Source organism: Cottoperca gobio, chromosome 23, assembly GCF_900634415.1.
Source record: "Cottoperca gobio chromosome 23, fCotGob3.1, whole genome shotgun sequence".
In the NCBI taxonomy this organism is placed as follows: Eukaryota; Metazoa; Chordata; class Actinopteri; order Perciformes; family Bovichtidae; genus Cottoperca; species Cottoperca gobio.
In genome coordinates this window covers 15,003,205-15,018,538 of record NC_041377.1, presented here as the reverse complement: position 1 = coordinate 15,018,538, position 15,334 = coordinate 15,003,205, and the positions used below count along the sequence as shown (strand labels likewise).

The following is a 15,334-nucleotide window of genomic DNA, read 5'->3' as shown; positions in this document are numbered from 1 at the left end:
AGGTTTTATTTATGTTTTTAATCCTGCAGCATGCACTCCTTCTGCAAGGCCTTTCAGTCTGTAGCTCTTCAACTCGCTGTGAATTACCTAAAGTTACAATCGATCGCCCTCAGTGTTCTAATCTGTCAAAAAATGACGCACAGCATTGTTTTATAAATTCAGTCAATGATGGAAAAAATTTGGTTAACTCTGCTACTTAGCTTAGCCCAAAGACTGGAAACGGGGATTAACGGCTAGCCCGGTTCTGTCCAAAGGTGTCCAAAGTTGAATCTTCCCAGCAACTAAAACAGATTGGCAACCATCCCAAGTGGCACCTGGAGCATCTGGCATGTATGTCAACAAATCAACAGACCCCAGTGCCGTGAGACTGGAGCTCAGCAGGTTCTGCAGTCTGGAGGCTTGCTGTTACTCATTTCTGATATGTTACTGTACCTGCAATCCAATATGTGACTGCATTTCTACTTTTTTCTCTCACCCACAATTGCATAGTAGCCTGACATTGAGCCAGAGTGGATGGGGAGTTGCAAAGGCAAGGACATGATGTAGAGTATATTCATCACCGCCTCCACTGCTCCTTAGTCTCCATCAGAAATTCAGTTTTTATATTGTCAGATTGCGAGAATGGCAGTAGATGTGAGACCACAGGATCACACTTTAAATGAAATTTGATTTAACACTACAGGATCGGTAGACTGGTTGTTATTTGTATACAAATTTCTCAAAAGCAGAAGAAGATTGAACTATTTTTTTCATGCAGCATAAAACAGAAGTTTGAAAACAAAATTAGAAAGTTAAAGAGAGTATTTATTATTATTCATAGATAGTCATGGCATTCATATTGTTGAAAAGTCACCAAGCTAGCAAACTAGATTACCTGTAGCTGTGAGCTAACATGGCTGGTCTGAACTCGAAAGGTCTGCTGTATTTGGCAGCGGGCTTCATATAATTTCTGCTCACGTATATCAGGCCCTTTCTTGAGGCCCAGTCGAGGGTTGGGTGGATTAATACCTGAAGCATGTTTTGAACATGGACTGATACAATATGTCTCTTCTCTGGTGTACCCATCTTTATTTCATTAAAGAGTAGGGAGACTATCACAGAAAAAAACCCTTCTGTTGACATTTTCCGGTGTTAGATGAAGCTCTAACAGCGAATGCAAGTATTTCCCAAAATGTCAAACTATTTATTCTGCAATCATTTGGTGGTTATGGAAATGTGTAAGGACAATTCACAAGGTAAATCAGCCTCTTCCCTAAAATGATAGCACGGAAGTACGGAAGTGATCTAAATAGTTTTCTCTCCTGCATTTACGGCTTAAGAACAGGTGGAAAACGTTTTTGCTAGGATAAATCTTTTTAAGTTCCTTATTGGTTTTTTTACATATGTGAAAGAGGTGGGGGGGGGAGTTTTGCCAGGTGAAAATAAAGGTTATGTCAGGACAACAATATATATAAGTGTCACCACACACTATCAATAGCTGCAATGAAGTTGTAGAGACGCCGAAACACAGATGCGGAAAACCCGGAAACGCTGACCAATCAGAGCAGACTGGGCTTTTTGAGAGGGGAGCTTAAAGAGACAGGAGCTAGAAACGGGAGTGAATACGGTATGAGAAAAATACTGTGTTTTTTTAACATTAAAGCACATGTTTTACTAGAAACCCAGAATACAAGTATGAACCTGAAAATGAGCATTATAGACCTCCTTTAACTCAACCAATGACATAATGTCTTCTTCTGAGAAATGTTTGCGAACCGAATACTAAGAAGTTTTCTCCTGCTGCCTCTTGGTTTCTCCAGCTCTCCCTCCCTCCCTCTCTGTTTCCATCTCTCTCCCCTCATATATCCAGCTGTCGCCTGGTAGAATGTAAATGAGCCTCTCAGCACAGAGCCTATGATGGTGTCTCCTTATTCTCTGGTCTCATTAGAAGCCTAGTGTAGCTGACATTTACCCAGCCACTGTATTGACTAGCTCTTCATGCGGGCCACATGGGTCAAAACAATACACAGTGAAACTTCAACAATCCAAATCTCTTTGGAAATGAAGGTCGCCAGAGTCTGGGAAATGACTGAATGATTTAATCCATACACATTCCTTTTTAAATGACCTGTGTTGTCTAATTTGAGGCATTGCCATCCGTGATGTACTGTAATCATCTTTAAGCTGTCATTGTTTGTAATGAACGCACGACAAATTCCCGGCAGCTGGAATAAGAAAGATTCTGAATTAACAGCAAACGCTCCACTTATTTTTTTTATCCGCACACAAAAGAAAAGCTGAAATTATCACGGTAGTTTTTTTTGCACAATAACCTGTGTGATTTGTACACATCCGATACTCCCACTATGCCCCTTCGATAACGTCAGTACATTGCACGCTATCATCTTGAGGAGATCATTCAAATTTGCTTTGATTTCGGGGAAACAACAGCCGCGCTGAGCCCTACACAGTAAGCTGGAGGAACGGCTCTGCGAGTTTGAAATTAATAGGATGGCAACAGCTATTTCCTGACTCTTTCTCCTCTTGGGACCCTGCAGCTCTGTTTTTCTGCGGTCCTCTCATCCTGTTACTAATGCCTGAGTCTGTGTAACCCTTATCTCCATGCTCACTACATGGCCTGATAGGGCTCTGTGTGTAAGCAATTAAAACAGCTTATTTGCCAGATAAGTGGGGGAGAGCGGTCAGATTGAAAGCCACAGGCTGCCAGTATCAGGTCTTTAGGTTACAGCCCCCGGGTTAAATAGCCTGGGGGCGCAGAGTGAGCCAAATGAGGCGTACAGCTCAGTGGGGATGAGGCTGAAACTCTGCCAGAGGGAAAAAGCACACACAGGGCACTCTGTATGTTTTCCACAAAACCAACATACACCATGAATTAATATTTAACCATCGGCATGAATAAATATGGATAGCTACATGGAAAGGGTACCTTTACCTGTGTTTAAAATGCTCTTTGTATTGTATGTGGATTTAATGTTTCCACGTCTGATTTCTAACATGCAGATGGATGCATATGATCTCAACACACTGAGAAATACACAGAAAGAACTTTTAGCTGAATGAAACTTATGACTTCTACTAATAACTGGTAGCTGCACCCTTCAGCTTTTACACTAGTGTGATGTTGAACCTGCACTTTTGGAGGATCCTGAGGAGTTCCCAGGCCAGTGAGGAGATATAATCTCTCCACCGAGTCCTGGGTGTTCCCCGGGGTCTCCTCCCAGCTGGACGTGCCTGGAATACCTCCCTAGGGAGGCACCCAGGTGGCATTCTTACTAGATGCCCAAACCACCTCAACTGGCTCCTTTCAACGTAAAGGAGCAGCGGCTCTACTCCCAGTCTCTCGCGGATGGCTGAGCTTCTCACCCTATCTCTAAGGGAGACGCCAGCCACCCGTTTGAGAAAACCCATTTCGGCTGCTTGTACCCGTGATCTTGTTCTTTCGGTCATGACCCAGCCTTCATGACCATAGGTGAGGGTAGGAACGAAGATCGACCGGTAGTTTGAGAGCTTTGCCTTCTGGCTCAGTTCTCTTTTCATCACAACGGTGCGGTAAACCGACTGCAGTACCGCCCCCACTGCTCCGATTCTCCGGCCAATCTCTCGCTCCATCGTCCCCTCACTCACGAACAAGACCCCAAGGTACTTGAACTCCTTCACTTGGGGTAAGGGCTCATTCCCTACCCGGAGTAGGCAATCCACCGGTTTCCTGCTGAGAGCCATGGCCTCAGACCGCTTCACACTCGGTTGCGAACCGATCCAGTGACTGTTGAAGGTCACAGACCGATGATGTCATAAGGACCACATCATCTGCAAAGAGCAGCGATGAGATCCTCAGGCCACCGAACTGCAACCCCTCTCCTCCACGACTACGCCTCGATATCCTGTCCATGAAAATCACGAATAGGATTGGTGATAAAGCGCAGCCCTGGCGGAGGCCAACATTGACTGGGAACGAGTTCGACTTACTGCCGAGTATCCGGACACAACTCTCGCTTTGGGCGTACAGGGATTGGATGGCCCTCAGAAGTGACCCCCTCACCCCATACTCCCGCAGCACCTCCCACAGTATCACCCGGGGGACCCGGTCATACGCCTTCTACAGATCCACAAAACACATGTAGACCGGATGGGCGTACTCCCAGGCCCCCTCCAGGATCCTTGCAAGAGTGAAGAGTCCACGACCAGGACGGAATCCGCATTGTTCCTCTTCAATCAGAGGTTCCACTACTTCCCAGTACCTTGGAGTAGACTTTACCAGGGAGGCTGAGAAGTGTGATACCCCTATAGTTGGCACACACTCTCTGGTCCCCCTTTTTAAATAGGGGAACCACCACCCGGTCTGCCACCCCCTAGGCACTGTACCAGACATCCACGCAATGTTGACGAGGCGTGTCAACCAAGACAGCCCCTCAACACCCAAAGCCTTCAGCATTTCTGGACGGATCTCATCAACCCCTACGGCTTTGCCACTGTGGAGTTGTTTGACTACCTCAGTGACTTCCATCAGGGAAATTGACGATGATCCCCCATCAGCTTCCAGCTCTGCCTCTACCATAGAGGGTGTGTTAGTCGGATTCAGGAGTTCCTCAAAGTGCTCCTTCCACTGCCCGATAACCTTCTCAGTCAAAGTCAGCAGGGTCCCACCCTTGTTGTACACGGCTTGGATGGTTCCTCGCTTCCCCCTCCTGAGGTGCCGGATGGTTTTCCAGAAGCACCTTGGTGCCGACCGAAAGTCCTTCTCCATAGCTTCTCAGAACTTCTCCCACACCCGCTGCTTTGCCTCTGACACGGCAGAGGCTGCCCCCTTCTAGTCCTTCGGTACCCTGCAATGTTTTCCGGAGTTCTCCCGGATAACATAACCCGGATGGACTCCTTCTTCAGTCGGATGGCTTCCCTGACCACCGAGGTCCACCACGGTGTTCGAGGGTTACCGCCCCTTGAGGCACCTGAGACCTTGAGACCACAGCTCATTACCGCAGCTTCAGCAATAGAGGTTTTGAACATCGCCCACTCAGGTTCAATGACCCAACCTCCACAGGGATGTCTGAAAAGCTCCACCGGAGGTGTGAGTTGAAGATCCCCAGGACAGGGGCTTCCTCCAGACGTTCCCAGTTCACCCACCCTACCCGTTTCGGTTTACCAGGTCTGTCCAGAGTCTTCCCCCACCCCTTGATCCAACTCACCACCAGATGGTGATCAGTTGACAGCTCCGCTCCTCTCTTCACCCGAGTGTCCAAAACATGTGGCCTCAGATCAGATGATACGATTACAAAATCGATCATTGACCTTTGGCCTAGGGTACTCTGGTACCACGTACACTTATGAGCATCCTTATGTTCGAACATGGTGTTTGTTATGGCCATTCCATGACTAGCACAGAAGTCCAACAACAAACGACCGTTCGGGTTTAGATCAGGGAGGCTGTTCCTCCCAATCACGCCTCTCCAGGTGTCTCCATCATTTCCCACGTGTGCGTTGAAGTCTCCCAGTAAGACTACGGAGTCCCCTACTGGAGCCCCCTGCAGGGCTCCATTCAGGGTCTCCAAGAAGGCCGAATACTCCGAACTGCGGTTTGGGGCATAGGCACAAATAACAGTCAGAGTTTTCCCCCCATAGCCCGAAGGCGTAGGGAGGCGACCCTCTCGTCCACCAGGGTAAACTCCAACGTAGCGGCGCTCAGCCGGGGACTTGTGAGTATCCCCACCCCTGCCCGACGCCTCACACCTTGGGCAACTCCGGAGAAGAATAGAGTCCAACCCCTATCCAGGAGTACGGTTCCAGAGCCAAGACTGTGCGTAGATGTAAGCCCCACCAGATCCAACTGGTAGCGCTCCACCTCCCGCACTAGTTCCAGCTCCTTCCCCCACAGAGAGGTGACGTTCCACGTCCCCAGAGCCAGCCTCTGCTGCCCGGGTCTGGTCCGTCTAGGTCCCTGCCAATCACTGCCACCCGTGTGACAGCGCACCCGACCCCAGCGGTTCTTCCCATGAGTGGTGGGCCCACAGGATGGATGGATGAGAGGCACCACGAAGCTTCTTCGGGCTGTGCCCGACCGGGCTCCGTGGCAAACGCTGTCGGGCCCTTCCTCTGGCCCTGGCTCCAGACGGAGGCCCCGGGCTTCCTCCGGGCAGGGTCTCTCCTTTCCTTTTTCTTTTTTTCATGAAGTCGTTTTGAACCATTCTTAGTCTGGCCCCTCGTCTGAGACCAATTTGCCTTGGGAGACCCCACCAGGAGCACTAGGCTCCAGACAACACAGCTCTCAGGTTCATAGGGACACACAAACCTCTCCACCACAATAAGGTGATGGTTCCTAGAGAGGTGAATGAGGGAGTCATTTCGGATGCAGCCACTGTCTTCTTGCTAATGGATAAGTCTCAATATTCTATATTTTTCTTGTCAAAAAAAAACACATTATCAAACAAGTATCATTAGTGATAGCTAATTTGTCACAGACCAACGTAGAGCTCCATTGTTGTTCTGGAGGTACATGGCGTGTGGCTGTAGCAATTATGACGGGAGTAAAGGAGAAAGTCAGATGATGTTGTGAAAAGAGCGCAAAGTCGGCAGTGAGAGGAAATCGTGGTGGAAGGATGGGCCAAACCAAAACTGAGACTTTCACCCTGGAGACCACTGTTGTAACCAACTTCTTGTGTGTGTAATGTACTTATTTTCATTTACGTACGTGAGTTATGTAATGTACCTATCTTACGTCTTGTACATTACTTACATAAATGAAAATAAGTCACTACTTAACCTTGGATACGTAACCAACATTACGTAAAAAAACATACTCATTTTAACCCATGATCTTTTCCTAAACATAACCCAGTACTTAACTTACATCAGGTCATACCTGTCAACATTGGAATTTCAAAATAAGGGAAAATAATTTGCAAGACTCCGCTCATATTTTAACAGCTCTCAGCCACTAATGTAAACGTAAACACATAAGGGACGGGTATATACATTCAGGAAATACATGTTTATTTAAAGTATGTATTACTTGTACAGACATGTTTATAAGATTTATGTATTTTATTTGATGACTTATTATCATCAATTTATTTGATGATTGATGTCAGTCTTGATTTTTGTATATCCTGTTTTATTTTGAAGTGTTCACTGCCCCTTATGTCATGTCTAGTTGTACTTCCTGTCTGTGTGTTTTCCTCCTGTGATTGTTGATTTGTTCCTCCTGTGTCCATTCACCTTGCCCTTGTGTTTTAGCTTCTCTCCCCAGCTGTGTCTCGTTCCCCTCGTTTAGTGTCTGTGTGTATATATACCTGTCTTTCCCAGTGTTCCTTGTCAGATCGTCACCCTTGCAGATGTCTCCTTGTGCTTCCTCGTGCTCCCTCATGCTCCCTCATGCTCCCCGTGTCATCCTGGTTTGTCTTTTCAGTTTACTGTTTTACTGTTTTTTGGAATAAAGCCCTCTTTTTGTTAATCTCCTCGCCTGCCGTCTTGCATTTGAGTCCTCACCTTTTCGCTACCGTGACAGATTGATGTGGCTTTTGTTTCCCCCGACGAGGACTTCCATGCGATGGCAGAGTCGAGAAACATGTCCGCTACACTGCGACTGAAATCATTGCAGAAGCTGAAGGCTACATTATTTTTAGCGCAAAGCATTGACACCTTTCCCTCAGCTTTGGTCAGTTGGTTTGCCTCCGAAACAGTTCTTGTTACACATGAAGTCATTGACAGTGTATGTTTTTGTGCCTCTTGGCGTGCTTGTGCTTGGACGATTTTTCTTGCTCGCGAACATCACTTATTCCGCTGTGTGCGATGCTAACATCTGAATGGCACACTTTACAAAAAACACGAGTTTGCCCGACTCTGCTTTTAATAAATAAGGGAAAGGTCTCCTCTAATTTGGCCAGGTACTTACATAAAGTTTTAACTTGTTTGGCAGGTACAACTGCATCTCCATCTATCGCTCGTTCACTGTGACTCATATGTATGTTTTCGTCTTCTTCTGTGTTATTGTTCCTGTTTTCTTCTTCTGTGTGTTTACTGGTGGATAACGTTTTTCAGCTCATGTTAAACATAATACTGCCACCTGCTCTACCGGAGGCCACTTTACACTTTTTAATTAGGCCTATTTTTTTAAGGTTAAAAATACGGGTAATTACAGGAAAATATTTAAATGGGCGAAAAACGGGATAGAAGTAAAAATACGGTAAAAACGGGAAGGTTGACAGGTATGCATCAGGTACATAACATACTTACGACACGTACGTAACGCTAACCACGTGTAGAAGTCTATCTGACTATCCTGCACATTGGGTACTCCTTTCGCATTATTTTCCAGTGTTTCAAAATTGACGCCGAGGGGTCTTGACCAAGCGTCCATGTGTGACAAGTTGGAAATGAGAACGTGTGTTGCCTGCTGCAAGAAATACTCGATGGAATAGGGTACCAAAATAGTCCGCAGCAAATTGACGTTTTGCTCCTGTGTGAGTACCGCTTGTTAAAAATGACAGTGTCCAGCTGTTTTGGGAAATGTGTGTCACAGACAGGGAAAGGGAAACAAAAAAGGGTATTTAGTACAAGACAGAATGAACTTAACCATCTTAACGTTAGCATCATTGGTGATCATGAGCTTAATGGCAAGTTAGAAACAGTTTGGGAAAAAGAAACAAAACGTGATAGTAAAGTATCATTCACTGAAATACAGGAAATTATGTAGTAAATTAAGTTGGGGGACAGTAAACTACTTTTTAAAAGAAATCTACCACATCAAATAGTTTTATTTGTCTAACAACATTTCAAATTAGTTGATTTTTTTATTTTAATCAGCTAATATCTTGAGCTCAGTCAATTATCTATTGGACCAACCATAGCGGCTTCAGATGTGGTATCTGGGAGATTTGCTGACAATGCATGACATGACATCATGTGAAGTTTGGAAAAGGAGAAAAAAAGCAGCACTAACAGAGTCTGTTCTCTGAAGACGACGTGGCAGAGTAACGGAGAAAGAGGAAGACTTCGACCTTGGCCGTGACCTGAACAAACTGTAATGAGTTCTGAACTTCTGCCCCGGCTCAGTATTGTTGTGGTTTTCAGTGTGCTGAGAGCTGGTAAACAGGATATTGAGTCCCAGATGGGTTTGGCTCACATCATGAAAGAACTGTAGGCCCATAAGCGCTGCATAAATCGGCAGCCATTGAAATGAAACAGGGAGGGAAGAGGATGGGTGGGAGAGGAGAGAGAGGGGAAGAAAGATGTTTCCGCTGTCCAAAATGTGCGTCGGTGTTGTTTGGGGGGCTTTCGGAGGCCGGACTTATCCTGCGTGACGGGCGCATGTTTGTGAGCAATTGGGCCACACACAGAGGAACACTAAGACACTGCAGAAGAGATAAAACGTCAACGCGGGAAAAGAAAACCCAAAAAAAACATGGACACAGACCAGAGATTCTCTCTCTCACTGTCTTTTCCAGTTTCTCTCACTCTTCTGCTGTCTCATCCTTTCCTTCTCCTTCATGGGATCACAGCTAACTACAGTAGCACTGTTGGATGAGGGTGGAGTACAGTGTGATCACTAACTACAGAGAGTTGTGTCCCAGAGGAGGATTCTGGGACGGCACTACACGAAAAAGAAAATGCAGACCGTCGAAACATGAGTGCAGAAAGAAGAAATCCATTTCTTTTTAAAAAGGCTTCATTTCTGGCCCTGTACTCTACATTAACCTCCTGCTGATCACATTCCTATAACTTTTATTAACCAATTTCATTGTGGAGATCTGGGAGAATGTGGACACCAATAGCCACAACTTTAAAACACATTCAAAGTCTTCAAATTAAGTACATATTGGACAATTCTGCACCATGCAATGTGTGTGCAGTGCAATCTTTCAATGCCAATGTAGGATGCAGTGTGCCCTTTGTGTTGTGAGGGGGAGAGTGAAGCTGTGGGTGGGGAATGGTCGTGTAAATTTGATTTCATTGTCATAGATTCCATGTTAAATTTGGGCTGTATCAAATAGTTTGTAACTTCGAAGCTTCATGTATAACAACATTCAAATTCTGAAGCAATATTTGAATGCTGTGCAATTTCTTTGTTTAGTTTTTTTGCATGTGATTCATTTTGTTTCAAACCGGTATTAGTCTACTACGCTAATATTATTAGTAATATACTATTTGTAGAATTACTTTCAGAGGTGGCTGTGTAGGATGGTTTCTGATTAGTGTGACTCCACAGCGTTGTAATGTCCAAAAGTCAAAATACATTGAGAAAGGATAGATACATTAATTTCCAAAATTCACAATATGTTTCTATCTGACAAAATATTTCAAGTCCGGTCGATCCCCTCTGTTTCCTCCTTTACTGTCATCTCTTCACTGTCTTTTATCAAAAATAAAAGCAAAAATGTTTCTAAAATACATAGTTATGAATAAACCTATGATAGAGTAAAGTGAGAAAAAAATTGTGTTATTTTCCTTTAATATTTTTTGCTCTATCAGTTTTGCATTTGCAACTATTTTTGAAAAGAGAGAAAATCCCATTATGAAGTACTTTTCTTTTTCAAATACTGCTGCTATTTTATCAATGCTGGCGGCTAAAAATGGATCTTGAACTCTCTCCAAGCAGGTGAGGGGGGGTAGAACAAACAACCACCAGGTCAGTGTACCCAGGGTTTACAGCAGTGTGGTTGGAGGGTATTAAAGCAAGAGAAAGTGAGCGAACCGGTCAAAATAAAGCCCTGCTGAAAAAACTGTCAGCAGGCGAGTGAGACAAAAATCTAATCAGAAGAAGAAGAGGGAGAGTCAGGAGAAGAGGTCAAAGTGAAAAATGTATCAGAACCTTTTGCTGTTATTGTAACTTTTTCTGCAGAGCTCCTGTTTACTCAACGGCTGGTGGATTTGTTTTACTCCAAATGAAACAGAAGGAGCCGCAGATCAAATAGAACGTGAAAGAAAAAGCCCTCGCTTCCTATTTACATCAAACACCCGCACAGTGGGTGCCAATTAGACGCCAATATTTTAAACAAATTCCAATAGTTGCAGGAGAAGAGAAGCACCTATCAAGGCGCTACAGCTGAGCACCTGACATCCTCTCAAGGCTTTCATGTGGAGCGGCGGTGGATAAATCCCTGGGCAGCACATGTGCTGTGTCTCACAGTACATGTGCTGTGTCTCACAGTACATACACCGTTTCTCTGATTCCGCCAGTTAAAAGCATTTTCTTGAAACTAGTGATTATATGCTGTTGAAGGCAGGTTGATACAAGATGATGAGTTAAGTAACTTTGGACAGATTGAACAAAGTAGAACTGACAACCCAGCCGGGTATTGCCAAACGCGATTATCACTATGCATTTTTTTACTTTGTTTATGCATCCGGAAGTCAGGGAAAGATGGATGGGTCAAACAAAACACATGACTTTCACCCAGGAGACCGCTGCTCATGTATGTGTGAAGCCAAAGTTCAACATTGACTTATTTACGTTGAATGATTAACTTACGTACGTAACGTAAGTTACGTAACAAACGTAAGTTACGTAACAAACGTAGGCCTACTTGTTTTAACCAAACCATGATTTTCTTTTCCTAACCCTAACCAAGTAGTTTTGTTAAAATTCGCAAAGTTATCCACGTGTTTAAAAGACATGAGATGCGAAATGTCCTTAAAAGTGGTATGCTATGTAACATGTTACTTTTGAACTAAAAGTAACCTTTTTGTGCAAGTTGTAATAACTCGATTTTCATCCATCCATCCTTTAGCTATACCCACTTAACCTTGACGGGGGGCTAATCCTTATTATTTAAACATACCTTTCCGGTATGTGTGTTTTTAGTAATGATATCTAACTGGTGTCCCCTTCATTTCTGTTACAGTGCTTTTCTCTACTGTTCCGAGACGTTTCAAAGCACCTATTTCTAAATTGAGGTTATGAACATTATTTTTAAAGAAGTTTCATAAACAAGTGCCCACAAAGACAGACTAATTCACTGCTGGTGTGTTGCATGTCACAGCTGCTCAGAGGCAGTGCTGAGTCGGCCTGGTTGGCGAGGAGCAGCGGGCCATGAAGCCTCGGTGTCATCGCTTTGGATCAATGGCGAGGCAGCGAGAGGACGAGGTCACGTGACCCTCCGGAAAAAAAGGTGACATTGGCTGATCCGCCGCTGCTGGCCAGACAGTCAGCACCTCTTTGCCCAGCTGGAAAGGGGGCTGGTCTAACCTGAGAGCTTTAAAGCTGATCATTCATGGTGGAGGAGCTGCTGCTAATGCTTCCAGATAACTGGGGACGGCCAGCTGCCAGCTCTTAGGAAGTAGCTGTTGGCTCCTAAAAGTTGCTTGAGGTTGCCAGATGACGTCATATGTGATTTGCTGCATCTCTCTGCTCTGTGCTGAGAGACAGGAAGAAGTATCCACATCATTTATTCAAGGGAAAGTATATTTACTCAAGTACAGTACAGTACAATTTTGTATTTCCATTTCCTTCTATTTTATACTTTTACTCCACAATTAAGAGGCAATGATTGTTCTTTTTACTCCATTACATTTATTTAATAACTGTAGTTACTTTGAAGATTCAGATTTATAGTACAAAATATAATCAACAAATAATTTATCATGTTTTATTATAGGTTAAAATAAATGTTATTGATCCCTTGGTGAAATTCACAAGCTACTCGGCGTATATAGAGTAAAAACAAAAAGCTCCTGTATCAGCTGCAACAGTGATGAACACATTAATGCATCAATAATTATAATCCAATAATATAACACGTATTATTTCTGAGCAATTTGTAAAAGTACAGCATTCAAAAATGGTTTTTAAGGCAGAAATATTCCAATTACTTAACTTAATTGGTAGAACTGTGGAGCTGCAGTTTTTGATTTGTCTATGTGATCTTTTTTTGTACAAATAAAACATTAATCTCAAAAGGAGAAGTGATGATTTATGCCAGTATTTGTCTTATTAGCTCATTTCCATCTGCTGGGCAGGTGAACAATCACCAGACAGCAGACACAACATCTACATTACACATTCATCCAGAATCCCAAAAAGAAATATTTGCACCATGGTGGAAGAGAATGGAAAGGTCTGTGCAACATTTAAGCTCAGCTGGAAGCATTTGCTATGGAACAGTATTAGGGCCAGACATAAGACAACATTAAAAAACATAATTTGAGAATAAAGTCGAAGTGTTGAGTATAAAGTCGGACTTTCAGTATTAGTGCCAGGTATAAGTCAAAAATTCATCAGAGAATATTTTCTTTATTTTTTTTCGCATTTTGAGAATAAATTATTAATATTATTATAAACGTTACATTTCGGCATAAAGTCTAACTTTAAAAAAAAACTAGCATTGCGATTTTTTTCAAATAATAAATCCTAATTTTTTCCTAAAATGTCAGAATCATAATTCCATCTTGCCCTCACTGCTCCACTGTATACCTTTTAGTGAGTTTCTTTCCTTCTACAGTCTCTTCCTCTTCCATCCGCTGTATCATCCCTGTATTGTAAACTGACAGCATGTCCAATTCATTTTGTTCCTGTTGTATTTAGCAAATGAAAAGCATTAGGCGTGTGGCTGTAGGTGGAGTAGGAGGTGTAGCCTACCCCCTGCCGCTGTGTCACTGTGTTTCATCATCTAGAGGACTCCATTTGCTTCAGGTGAGCTGACATTAGTCTCAGTGCAGGAGGTCAAATTGATACAAAGCTATTCAAATGAGTTGACCTCCTGACCCCTACCTATAACAACAACCATAACATGTATTTATGCATACAGTACAGTTCTGGCTTTTAATAAAAACTAGAAGAATCTTATAAAACTAACTCTAACGCTGAGAACAAGAAGTAATCCTGATTTGGTGAAATAAAGTAAACTGAACTGATTGTAAAGCTGAGAAACTGCTCTTTACTAAAACCCAAAAACTGAATTGAACTTTTTTTTTAATGCATTTTATAAGATAGATAGATAGATAGATAGATACTTTATTGATCCCGAGGGAAATTTAGTATCACTGCACTAAATGACTGCAAGAAAACAGTTGCAGTGCCTCTGATGTCTGTCCGTTGAAGAAAGTGAAATGAATTAGTTCTCCTGTTTTTCGAAATATTTTTTCGAAATCAGTTACAGATAAAAATTAAACATATAAATGTATGCCTTACCCAAGAGAATGGAGAGTTACTGAGAGTTAAATTAATTATTGTTTTGAGCTAATTCTTTCGGTCCTGATTGGATATTGATGTAGCTGATATTCTTTCTGTGCCCGGCTGTGCTCGCACACCGGCGGGGAAACTCCTAACACCTTGTGAAAGAGGGCAGAAAATGACCGCCGGGGTCGCGTGCATGGCTCTTACCTGTAATTGTCCCACTCCCTTCCCGCACCTTAACGCCCTCTCACAGCATCGGTGGGGCTGCTGCTACAATCCACGGGTGTGTATGTAATGTGGCATTTGCGTCCTGGATTGTCAACAAAAAACAACCGGGAGTGGTGCCTCTTTTTTTTTTCCGGATGAAATCAAAAATTGCCTTGTCAGAATCAGACACGATTATTCTGCGCGGGCATCTCATCCGCCGCACCGCCGAGATTCTCCTGCACCTCCCCTGTCTCCTTATTCCGTTATGGTCCAGAAAGTAGCCTGTTAACACTCTTTATTTGCGCCTTTTGGTGTGTGTGACAGTCCCCCGGAGGATCACACCACGCACTTGAAATGAATATATTAGTTTCTCAGAGTGGGATCGATCCTGATCAATCACTTGAGTCTGCAGTCTTTGCTCCGCCGCGTCTCTTCCCAGTCTGACAGCTCAGCTCTGTGCGCACTAACTTTTATGGAGAGTCCGGAGCGCACCGGCGCTACCTCCGCCGGTAACGCGTTACAGTACTCTGATTACTGTCAATACTGTGTTTCATGTATAATATTTACATGTGACTCGCTAATTAAACGTCACCATAACTGATACGTAAAAAAAAAGTTTGCATTTGTCCTGTTCCAAATGAACCTCAATGTGATAATCAATCGTATTGTAATTAGATATTTTTTTTAAAAGTACAGTTTTGTTAGGATAATTCTCAAACAACATGATTATACTTCAAAGCTCTTTTGGACATTTGTAGAATAATGATTCATAAAACAGAATTATTCTGCTTTTGTCAGCATACCAAAGACACAATCTAACTAATTTAAGAAGTGTTCCAGAAATATTATGTAATAATGTCGAACTGCTGGTGCACATTTAGTGAGTGCCTACACTGAAATGGCAATTAATAAGTAATAAATCACATTTGATTAATTGAGCTCAAGCGATCATTTGACATGAGGCGAATCAATTCCACCAAAAGCAAGAAATTCACAAAATTCTGATCATTTTTCAATCTCCCA

The 15,334-nt window shown here is 43.3% G+C and overlaps 1 protein-coding gene across 1 annotated transcript in view; it reads right to left on the bottom strand.

Annotated features, from left to right (window-relative positions):
- The window catches only part of LOC115028108 (chemokine-like protein TAFA-2), a 75,262-nt gene extending 60,504 nt beyond the window's left edge, over positions 1–14,758 (bottom strand). Inside the window, exon 1 of the mRNA XM_029461527.1 lies at positions 14,312–14,758. The gene's annotated coding sequence lies outside the window, so the exon portion shown is untranslated. The remainder of the gene's footprint in view (positions 1–14,311) is intronic.
- Positions 14,759–15,334: the final 576 nt, after the last annotated feature.